General features: G+C 41.9%; 1 protein-coding gene and 1 pseudogene across 2 annotated transcripts in view; both read left to right on the forward strand.

Annotated features, from left to right (window-relative positions):
* The window catches only part of LOC117720491 (gamma-secretase-activating protein-like), a 117681-nt gene that overhangs the window by 3055 nt on the left and 102372 nt on the right, over positions 1–12254 (forward strand). The window lies entirely within an intron of this gene.
* On the forward strand, positions 240–6605 carry LOC117720488 (neuroepithelial cell-transforming gene 1 protein pseudogene; annotated as a pseudogene).

The following is a 12254-nucleotide window of genomic DNA, read 5'->3' on the forward strand; positions in this document are numbered from 1 at the left end:
CATAGTTTGCAAAGCATGAAGGCCTGAAATGCAACATAAATCCCTAACGTGGCCAGGAATCACTGGAATTTACAGCAGAGATTAAGCATGACTTCCTCTCTGCAGTTAGCTGCCAGTCTCAGCTGCTTCTCACATTCTCCTTTTAGCTCCATCTTGCTTCAGCTGCCGGGTCATAGAGCTCTCTCTTTGCTTAGTGTCTGTGGCCATAAAGTAGGTAATTTCTCACCTGCTTTACGAGCATGACCCTGTTCATGAGGGGAATACAGTTGGTGCCTATATGTGTATGTCATGTCCCCAAATTTGTCTGCTTACTCCATAAGGCTCGGTTCAGTCACTCCCTCTGTTCATGGAGGTCTATTCCTAAAACCCATGGCTGTCTTCAAGTTAAATCTATTCTTGAAGAGTGGGCCGTGACTTGTGATGCTTCAAGTCCTGAAAGTAATCCTGAGAAGGCCTTGGAGAGAGGCTGATTGACAGAGATTTAAGGTGACTCTTGGAGGGCTGGAGAGCTGGTTTAGTAGTTCAGAGCGTTGGTTGCTTGCTCTGCAGCAGACCTTGGTTTGGTTCCCAGCACCCATTGGAAGTTCACAAACCATCTCTAACTCTGCAGTCCTCTTCTGACCTGCTTGGGTACCAGGCCCATATATGATGCATATACATACATGGAGGCAAACACTTGTACATATGAAGTGAAATACGTTTTTAAAAATTAATTAAAAATTATTTGAAGAGATTAGTCCTTCAGATGTATCAATTCTGGTATACTTAAGAATAAAGTACCTGCAGTGCGGTGTATCTATGGTTACATGTGCCTGGGTGGCTGAGGTGGGAGGCTCACTTGACGTGCTTGGTGCCTCAATTCTCTACACTCACTGAAGGTCAGGACTGAGTGCTCAGAAGTTGGAGCATGTCTGTGAACAGCCTCATGCTGTAGCCTCAGCTCCACGGAGAGACCCCTCCTTTAAAAACAAAGTCACACTGTTAACCTTTTGGGTGTGATAATGACACTTTGGTTATGATTTTTAAAAAGCAGTTCTTTGAAGAGCTATGTACTATAATACTAATAAGGATAAAATGATGAGACCTCTCTTTTAAAGTCACCCAGTGGGAGGAGAGAGTAGTGTGGGATGCGGATGAGACAGGGTTACTTGCATGCTTACAAGGGGGTTCAGTCTCCCAGGGTATTTTTGCATATGTTTGAAACGTGAAACCATAAAAAGAGAAACACGTTGGCATTATAGTTACACCTCAGCTTGTACTTGATTCTGGAAAGAGAATCATTGTTTTCATGAATATAAAGATACACACTACATTTAAGAGTATTTTCTTTCATTTTTGAGATTATAATAACATCATTTCTGCCTTCCATTTTCTCCCTTAATATCCTATACGCTTCTTCCTGCTCTCTTTCAAATTCATGATTTATTTTTTCAAGGCTGGGGAGCCTTGGAAGAGGGTTCTGGGACATGTTTTGTTCTGGTAGCCAGCCTTGGAGAAGTTTGGCTGTGAGCAGCCTGGCCAGGGACAGTGGGTCCCCATTGTTCCCGCCCATCTCTGTTAAAACTGTATTTGTTGAGGTAACTATTGACTTCATGATGGTTTCTTGTGCAAAAAGAAATCTTACATTTGGGGGTAAAGTTTTAGAAATTTTAAATATCAGAATCTTTATCAATTCTAGAATAAAGGGAACTGGCAGTGTCCATGCTGACTCCGTTTGCCAGGGCACTGTTGTGATGGCGACATTTAGAATCACATTGGTCATCCTGGCTCTTGAAAGTTTGAGGCAGAAGAGCCTGGGCAGCCAGAGTGGACTTTACACTGAGGCCCCGACTCAAACAAAACAAGATCTGTGATAAACTAGTAAGCTCTTTTAAAACCCAGTTCTGCGGGTGAGCCTGTTAGTCTCATCCTCTCTGTATTCTCTTTTCTTGCACTAATAGGAAATCCATTTGACAAGTCCATTTTGACAGCCTTGGGGCAGCACTCCAGACTGCTCTGGTATACTTAAACATGGACAGGCCAAGAGGTGGGATTTGTTTGTTTGTTTGTTTTTTGTTTGTTTTGGTTTTTCCAGATAAGGTTTCTCTGAGTAGTCCTGACTGTCCTGGAACTCACTCTGTAGGTGAGGCTGGCCTCCCTCCTGCCTCTGCCTCCCCAGTGCTGGGATTAAAGGCTTGTGCCATGATTGTCTGGCCAAGAAGTGTTTCAAGGGCATGGGATTCTGGACATTCACTTTCTCTCTGCAGTATTTTCTTTTCACTCCCTACCCCTAACTGTCTTAAACTTTAAGAAAAGCCTTTCTAACACTAATCTGACCACATTGTCCCCTGGGCAGAAAGATGTATGGAATCCATTGAGATAGTGAGACACACAATACTTTGGCTGAAAATCACCCTGAGCAAGTAATAAGTGAGCAACAAGATCCTCTTGTGATCAGATGGTTTTCCAGTTTGCTTGTATAAAACTGCAGGAAATTCTAAAGCATACTGTAAACTGATAATTATGTTTATTTATTTCAGACAGAGTCTCCTGTAGGATTCTTGACCTTGAGCTCAGTACCTAGCTGATGATAAATTTGAACATCTGTTCTTGCTTCTTCTACTTCCTGACAGCCACCTGGTTTAACTCATAGATCTCTAGAAAAAAATTCACACTGTTTGTCCCAGGGTTTTTGGCATTGTTTTGTTGGTACCAGCTTCTATTTCTTTCTACTTTTGTAGCAGGTTTTTCCCCCTCATTATTCATATAAATAATTAAGCAGAAAAAAACAGAGGTTTAAGACTGAGGTTGAATTGTGTTTCAATTTAGGAATAAAATTATCTACAGATACTTGGCCTGATTTCATCCAAATCACAAGGCCCCATCCAGGTCACTTACAGAGATATTTCTGTATAGTAAGTCCTTGGCAAAAGAAAATTATTCATATTGTTTTATCAGTAGCACACCAATAATAACCAAAGTAACTGAATCTAGAATTGTGTGTCTATGTACACATGAATGTGCTCATATGTGTGTGTTTGTGTATGTATGTGTGTGTGTTTGTGTGTTACTCACTCTGGAATTCACCAGAAGTCTATGTGTAGACCAGGCTGGCCTCAAGCTCACAGAGATCCAACTGCCTCTGCCTCCCAGTCCCAAGTGCTGAGATTAGGCTGTACACAACATTCCATATGGTTGGTCCACAGCCATGGAAATGAAGAGGAAGAGGCAGAGCCCAAAGCCACTGGGAGAGAAGAGTTAGTTCTCCCTGATCCCGTTTCTAAGGCTTTAAGTCCTGTCAAACTGAGCTTCCTGGTGTTTTCTGTTAGTAGACTCTGGCCCAACCTGGTTCTGAACATTTCCTTCCTTTCCTTTCCCTGATATTCATCTGACATTCTGCTAAATGCTGATGTACGATATGGCAAGGCTGGTACCTGCCCATCGAACCTACTCTCCTCTCCCGTGTGCTCTGCTTCCAGGCATCTGAACAGACAATCTTTGCAATCAGAGACGTGAATGTGACAGGCAAGACTGAGAGGGAGGCCGTAAGCAGGGACATGGGAACCTGATTTCTTTCTTTCTTTCTTTTTTATCTCTTTATTTAATGGCAAGGTTGCAGAGCCCCAGGACCTGCCTGCTGGTGTGTTTCAGGGACACCCATTTTGCTGGCATGGATTGGACATGGCAGCATTTGAACCAGGTCTTTCCTTAGGTCCCAGTCTTCTTATTCCATTTTCTGACCACAGCACAGGCCATAGTTAACTTGGTAAGTACTCGTGGCAATCATTTGTAGAAGTTTGGAGTTGGCTTTTTCAGCCTTTCTAATCATTTTGTAAGCATCTAATTGTACAAATGCTCCTTGACTTGTCCTTAGGTTCCATCCCAATAAACCAATACAAGGCTGAAAATGTCATTAAGACAGAATACATTTAATACACCTTACCCTTCTGAATGGTACAGTCACATAACAGTGGCCCTAGGTGCCTGCTGTTTATATTGTGATCACCTGATTGATGGAGGACTGTGGTTTTCTGTCTAGCACAACATGGAGAGGGCGTATCATGGCACTCCACATATTGCTTTAGCCAAGGGAATATCAAACTCCCCAAGCTGAAGTAATATTTACAATTGACTACTGATGCTTTTATATCATTGTGAAGTTGAAGAAAAGGACAATACCCGTAAGCCATCACAAGTTGAAAGATCCCCAAGTCAGGGATATGCGCATGAAATCTCTTGAGTTCCCAGTAGCTAGATGGCGTCTTTCACTGGCCAGCACATTCTGGCTGACAGGCGTTCCTTCCTCAGGGCTCCTCTACCACCTGTACTGTCCCTTGGGTCTTTTTATAATTCTATGGTGTTGGGAGCCAAGAGATCTATGCCAGTGCTGGGAGGCCCAGTTGTTACTTGAGTGGCTATCCTTTTTCAGAGCTCTAGCCCCTTGCAGGACTTTTTTTGGTTAGTTTTCCTTTGGGGGTGGGGGGGGAGTCTTTCCTGGCCTTCTTGGCAAAAGCTCTTCATGAACAGATTCAACTGTGGTTTCAGGGTATTGAACCGGTCTATTCCGGCTACCCTGTTTCTGCCTCTCACTGTGTTTAACTCAACCGTGTAGGATGCCATTGCTTCTATCTCAGATTCTATTATGCTCTTCAGGTGTCTTACTCAGCTGCTCCTTCACAGTGGGATTGTCTGAGTCATTTCTTTAGCACACTGATCATTTTTTAGGTGGCGTGAAAAGCCCTCTGGAGATCTATTTTAAAGTGCTAATCCTTCAACCAAGCCTTGACTTAGAATGCTGATATTTGGAAAAACCTCATCATTTTAATCACTGTAAGGCATTCTGACTCACAAGGACCTTGAGCTACACTGGAAGTCAGAGCTTTGTCTATGTTATTAGGTAGGGCAGAGAGTAGATTCCAGCTCCTTTCCTCTTCCCTGTAGTGTGGGGATGGGGAAAGAGAGAGAGAGGTTGGAGATGGTCTGTGGGCTGGACGCTTGGGTGACTCTGATTATTGTTGTAGCTCTGGTTCACACAGAGAGACGAGAAGGAAAACCAGTTTGTGGAGGAAGGCAATGAGCTCCGTCTGAGTCCTGCTGGGTTGACATGCAAGTGAAGATGTGTTGGCAGCTAGTAAAATGTGCTTGATGAGCCAGGTCTGGAGGTTGCTTAGTGGGACAGATTTTCTGTTAAGGCTCCAGAGAGTCATTGCTTTACCTAATTAATTATTCCTTAATGTGGTTCGCTCATGGTTGTTTTGAAGATCAAATAAGCCTACTAGTGTCGTTCTCAACCTGGTACAGAATCAAGTGCATTTTGTATTTGTGCTGCGTTGTCTAAGAGAAAAAGTGAGAAGGTTTGTGCTGGGAAAATCCTCATTACAGGTTGCCTAAGAGATGCTAAAGGTTCTGCTCCTTAGACCATGCCGTCCATTTCCCATGATTCTTCTTCCTGTTTGCTCCAGCCCACGGAGAAGTGTATCATGGTTGTATAAGCTGTGAATGAAGGAAATAATGTAGAATAGAGGGAATATAAAGGCAAAAAGTAGAACTATTCTTTTTCATTATTTGTTTCAGCTGCCCACAAACCAGGATAGGTTAAAAAATAATGTGTCTTCATCCTCAGCAAACTTAATCTGTCCTGTAAGAAATAGAGCTGTCAGGTGCTTTGATCAAACCAAAGAGACATAATTTTAACCCAGTGGTCACCACAGATCTCCATCCTCTGCCCAGAAGCCATTCAGCAGGTCCACAGCCTGGACAGTCACCGAGAGAAGAAGCAGTGTGCTATGATGAGAGATGTTAGACATTAGTATGAAGGTGTCCTTGGCCATGGAGATATCAAACATCAAAAGGTAGTATGTGAGTTGTCCCAAGGGAAACAGGGCTTAATCCAGACCTCACAATATTACTAGAAAGGCCTACCATGACCCCATGTTAAGTCGTCTGCATCTCAGAAGAAGGATTCACATATTTTGCTCAATCGAATGCTTACATACCTCTGCAGAGCATGAAGATCTGTTGGCAAGACTGGAATCAACCAGTCTGATGGGACAGTAGATCAGATTGGATACATTCTCATGAACTGGTTACTGGGCCTGAATGATTTGTCTACAAAGGCTATACCAGCAGGTGGCTCAGACTCTTCTGGATCAGAAGAAACAGGACCCGAGAGTCCAAGACTTTCTTCATCGTGTCTGGACTCTTCCTTCATTTAAAAACTAGATTTTTGGAGTTTGCTAGATATCATTCAAAGTAGCATGGTCAAATTCCCTTTACTGTTAAAAGACATCCTTAGACACACTCGCAAAGGCCATCTTGATCAGTTTCGAGAGGAAGTGGTATTGATACAAGAAGTTCTGCTATCAACATGAAAAAAGGTGAATCCCAGTGTCAGTGTTACACTGACAAGCCAGAGTACCTGGTCGAGAAGCAGGACCCCAGCATCAAAGTGAGCCAAGTTCTCTGTGCCTCAGGGAGTGAAAAATTAAAGTGACTATAAACTGCACATTTCCCTGTTTTAAGACATCTTGGTTTTGACTCAGCCCATTACAAGAAAAGGATGTCTCTCCTACTGGCTTTGCCTGCAGCCCATTTCAGTGAAGGAGCTAGTGTTGGAAGACCTGTAACATAGGGATGTGCGATCGGGTACTTCTGAGGAAGAAAACTCAGACAAAACTAAAAATGGGAGTATCACAGGGCTTCTTATCAGCTGTAGTATTTCATTTGGGTTTTTGCCTTCTCACTTGGACCCCTCTTCTATTGTTGTGGTTGGTGGTGGTGGTAGTGGTGGGTGGTGATGTTGGTGGTGGTGGTGGTCATGTTGATGGTAGTGGTAGTGGTGGGTGGTGGGTGGTGGTGGTGGTGATGGTAGTGATGGTAGTGGTGATGGTGGTGCAGGTGGTGGTGGTGATGGTGGTGATGGTGTAGGTGGTTGTGGTGGTGATGGTGGTAGAGGTGGTGGTGGTGATGGTGATGGTGGTGATGATGGTGCTTATGGTGGTGATGATGGTGCTGATGGTGCTGATGGTGGTGGTGATGTGATGGTGGTGGTGAAGGTGGGTGATGGTGGTGGTGATGTTGATGTTGGTAGTGCAGCTGCTGTAGAAGTTGTTGTACATGGCAGCTAAAGATACTCAGATTACTATTAAATTGCAGACTTAAAGGATATTTTAATGGATTATTTGGAACATGACAATGTTATTTTTAATCAGATGAAATATGTATGAAATAGGTATTCTCTTCACTCTGGATTCACCATGACTTTCCAATACCTACCAAATGTACTTGTAGCATTTGCCGAACTTAAGGTTTCTACCAGAGTTCTTTAAACCTCAAGTGAAGAATGAAATTTTAATAATGACATCTGCAATCTACACGGAAGATTTTAAAGTTTAAAATATTTCGATACTTCCTGGGAAAACAACCATAAAACTTGATTCACCTCCCCCCCCCCCCCGTTTTAATCATCTGTGACACCTCGTCTCAGTTTTTCATTGCACATTCCTCATTTTCCATTCATTTATCCAGACAACTATTTCTTTTCCTATAATTTTTAGTATTTGCTTTTATTTTTTACATTGATGCCTTTTAAAGTTGGCATGTTCTTAAATATTTTTCTGTGAAAATCCTGTGAGTATGTGAGTGTGTGTGTGTATCTGAGTGTGTATGTTTGTGGGTGTATATTTTAATTGTATTAATTTTACCAAGTGAAACCAAGCCACACTGTTGAGCCAATTAAGAAACCTGTGTTTTTACAGTGTATCATTCTAGGGTGGTAAAGCTGCATGAAATGACTTAGTATATTCTGGACTATTGAAAGAAACCAGGTCCAGGATTTTGGTGAAAAGTTTTCATATTTGTCTGAAAAGCAGGAGAGAAGGTAGGAGACTGTAATACTGAAGAGAGGGGAGGGGAAGGGAAAGAGTGGTTTATTTAAAGTAAGAATGTCTGGATGTTCTAGAGGAGTAGGGATAGGAAAACCTAGCCTGAGGCTGCATAGGAAACTGTACAGGCCAGAAGAGGTGTCAAGTGTATTTACCTTGGTCTCTCATACCTGCACATAATGAATTTGAAAAGAAACAATAAAATGTGTTGAAACTTTTATCACATTAGGTTAATTCTGGTTGGATTTCTTTATAAGATAGAAAAAAAGCTGGTGATTCTTTACTGAAAATGCTTCTGTTAGAAACAGGGCCATAGTCTTTAAAGGGAGGACTGAGGTCCTGTATCAGCTCAGATTTACACTGGTGATCAGTCCAAGTCATTGTCAATCATATGTGAAGTGTATCTGCAGTAGAAATGGAAACCGGAAACGGATGTAATAGGTCCATTGAATGATTTCTGTGTATAAATAAATTATACATTTTTTTTTACAAAAAGCACACATATTAAAAATGTGCCTGAATTGGTCTCTTGGGTTTTGTGTAATCTTCCAACTTTATCATAAAATCTGGTTCCTCTCCCCTTGAAAAATCAAATGGTTTTTAAGGTTCTTTTTTTCCAGTGAAATCTTATGCAGAAATAAGAAATAGAATTTTGTTAATATAGATATATTTGAGTGAAACACACACACACACACACACACACACACACACACACACACACACACACACACTGTCATCTCGACATTATCTGTGCACTATTGAGAAACAATGGAAAATCACTTAAGGATTTTAAATAGAAAAAAAGACCCGCTAATATCCTTCCTCTGGGATATAAATACTGGCTTTAAAGAGACGAGACTGATTTTTAGAAAGTACATGTAATAGGTCAGGCATAACTGCATAAGCCTGTGATACCATAATCCCAGTATTTAGGAAGCAGAGGGAAGAGAATTTTAAGTACTGGGTCAACCTGGACTACATAGAGAGACTTCAACTCAAAATGGGGGGAGAGAGAGATAGAGGAAAGGAGAAAAGAAAAGAGAGAATTAAAACAGAAGTAAAGGACGAGGAACATGATGTAGTAGCAGCAGCGTCTGCTCCAGGCTGGCAGTGCTGGGTATGAGTGGCAACAGTTACCAGTCATCTGCCTTGCTCTGTAACAAAGCGCTGCAGATGAGGGCTTCAGTAACACTGCTTTAATTTTCATTTTTATGTAGCCTGGAAGTAATAGGCCAAGCTTGGCAAAGATCTCCATTTTTGGCTTTCAGAGATCCATCATCTTGTTGTATCAGAGAGAGAGAGAGAGAGAGAGAGAGAGAGAGAGAGAGAGAGAGAGAGAGAGAGAGAGAGAGAGGAGTGTTCAGATCTCAGATACAGTGATAGGTCTTAGGTCTCTGAGGTCTCTGGCTCAGGAGTGTTTATTTACATACAGTTTGGTTCATAATTATGTATCTTTAGAAGACAGTGCTTGACTGACTATGTGAACAATGGTGGAGAAAGGGGAAGAGTCAAAGAAGATACCTAAGTGTCTTGCTTAAAATAAAGAACAGGGCCATTTGTGGAATCAGGATCTCTGAAGGTAAAGAAGTTTTTGCTGCTGCTGCTGCTTTTGAGACAAGATCTTATGTCATCCTGGCTAGCCTCCAATTCATTCTGTATCCAAGAATGACCCTAAGCTACTGGTCCTTCTGTTTCTCCCTCATAAGTTCAACCATACCTAGTTTAAGAAGATTTTCGGGGAAGGGGGGCTAAAAAAGGTGACTCTAACATTAAACATTCATTTTGAAGTATCTTCAAGACATCGAATTGGAAATAGGGAGTGCATGTTTGACGCTGTGGTCTTGGAATTCAGAGACTTCATCTAGGGTTCAGATGTTGATTTAGGACTCATTGGCCTAGAGGCAGTGTCTTAACAGTCTCTGAATGATGCTATAACAGAACTCCATACACTTAGATCAAAGGAAATGTACCTCAGTTTCTCTGGAGACTAGAAGTGCAAGACCAGGGCATCGCTGGATGTCTAGGGCATCACCAGATGTCTGTCGGAAGCCCAGTCTCCAGATACTCCTCTCACTGAAACTGAACATGCAAGAAAGCCCTTTCATAAAGACAGTGCCAGGAGTGCTCAGCCTCTGTGACCCAATCACCTTCCAAAGGCCCCATCTCAACTGCTGTTACATCAAGAGTTGATCTTTTAGCATGTAGATTTGGGGACGCGGAAGCATTCAATCTGTAGCAGGGTCAGCAAGCTACTGGCTTGTGTGAAGCATCTTTAGGGCAGCGCTTCTCCAACTGAAACTGCAGAATTGCTTGAATGGTCTTTCAATCAAATTGGGTCTCTCCACCAGAATTCCCCATTCTACTATACTTTCAGAGGCAGTGTGAATACCTTAGGATTTTTGACAATACTAGTAAATTACTTTATAGAGAACACAAAGGATTTGCATTTTTACCTACTGAGTAAGAGAACTTGTATCTCATTGTACCCCTTTTCTACATTGAATATTATAATTGGTTTTTAAAATTAGAAGCACGATGATGAACTCATTTAAAAACACTATTTGTATGTCCTTTGAGTTTTTGGTTAAAAAATTTTAATTTTTTTTATATATCTATATTTTAACACACTTATTTTTAGAGCTCTTTAACACACTGTTGCATGCCATGATAGACAAATGTGGGAAATAATTTATGCAGATATAACTACCTTAATGTGTGTGGATATCTGTGATTGTGTTGATAATGCTGTCGCACTGATACTATTTCAAGTTGAGTAACAATGGGTCTAGGGGAAGTGAAACTAAGACAGTGTCCTTCTAGTTAACTCCAGGCTGTCCTGTGGCCTGTAAGGGAGCAGGGCCCCAGAAATAATTCTTCTAAATGTAGAACATACTTGACCTGTATTGGCCAACTGGACATGACCTAATGTTCCACTGCAGTGTTTCCCATTGCCAGCCCAGATGCTTAGCCAGACAGAAGTGAAGCTGCTGATGACAAAATCAGATCCTTCCGGGAACTCAGATGCCTTGTTTCAGTAGCTTTTTCGATCGAAACTGAGCTACTTTTCTGACAACCTCTTTCGGTCTTAGATGACTAGAAATTGTACTTCAGCACATGCTTTGAGCGCTCTGCGACTCTTCCCTAACCCGCAGCCTCCTTTGTTAATTTGCCGTTTCACGTGCCCTGGGCCTGGTATCAATCCCTTTGACATCTGACAGCTCCAGTGCCACAGAGCTGAGGTGATGTCTGTTTTGATGGATGGTTTACATTTCTCAAACATTGAGCCCAGAGAGAGTTAATCATAGCCAGAGACATTTTCTAGCTCTCTGATGTAAAGTCTAGCCAGAAGATTTTCCCAGTAAAATGCATAAAAATGTAACATGACTTTATAAATGGACCCAACCTCTCCATAGCCAAAGGACATTGGAGTTTTCTTCTCTGATGTAGCCTTCAGGGTCCTCTAGCTGCTTTAAGTTAGAGAAAGGCAGACCGTATGGAGTGGACTTGCACCCTGAGCCAGGCTGACCTGTAGCTATGTCTGACTATATGACCTGGAGCCACCTACTTCTCTTCTCTGAGTTGGTTCCTTCATTTTGTAGTGGGGCAATGTGTGTGGTACTGACTTTTTGTGAGAATGAGGAAACATGTCATACATATTGCAAAGGTAGTTCCCTCCCTTTAAGGTCATGGAAGACACAGGCTGGGAGCTTAGGAAGAACTCTGGCCTAGACTTCAAGGCCATTACCAATCAGCTTGTTCACCCTGTTTACATCTGATAATTCTCTTGACTTTCGTTTCTTAATATTGGGCAGTTAAGCAAAACAATCCCCATGGTTTCTTCTCTAAATTCAGTTCATATATAACTAAATTCAGTTCAAGTTTTATATAACTTATCTGTTACATAAACTATGACCTGAATTTCTGTCTTAGAAATTCTGAATGTCTTGCGGAACTTTTAGTGGAGTCAGGAATTTTCCAAAATGAGTTACAGCATCCATTCTTTCTACCATTAAGTGACACTGGTGGTAGACTTTCAAAGCTTCAACATAGCAATATTAATTTATCATTAACTTCAGGACCATCTGAGGGAAAAGAAAGGCTCAAGTTTAAAACATGTCCATACATCTCATAGTATAGCTAACTTTACTCAGGAAACTTGTAAAGGTCTGGAAAGAATTCACCCCGCAGAGGGCGCACCGTCTCTTGGTGCGCGGGTTTGAGTCCCGCCGTGTCCGTGTCCCGTTTCCCGCGTCTTGTGGGGAAAAAAAAAAAAAAAAAGAATTCACTGCACATCTCCATAAAGCTTAAGTAATGGTTATCTCATTTGACTCAAACTCGATATTACTGAAAACACTTGAGTCCCCCCCCCCCCCCCCCATCACAGTGCAGGAG

Source organism: Arvicanthis niloticus, chromosome 15 (assembly GCF_011762505.2).
Source record: "Arvicanthis niloticus isolate mArvNil1 chromosome 15, mArvNil1.pat.X, whole genome shotgun sequence".
NCBI classification, from domain to species: Eukaryota; Metazoa; Chordata; class Mammalia; order Rodentia; family Muridae; genus Arvicanthis; species Arvicanthis niloticus.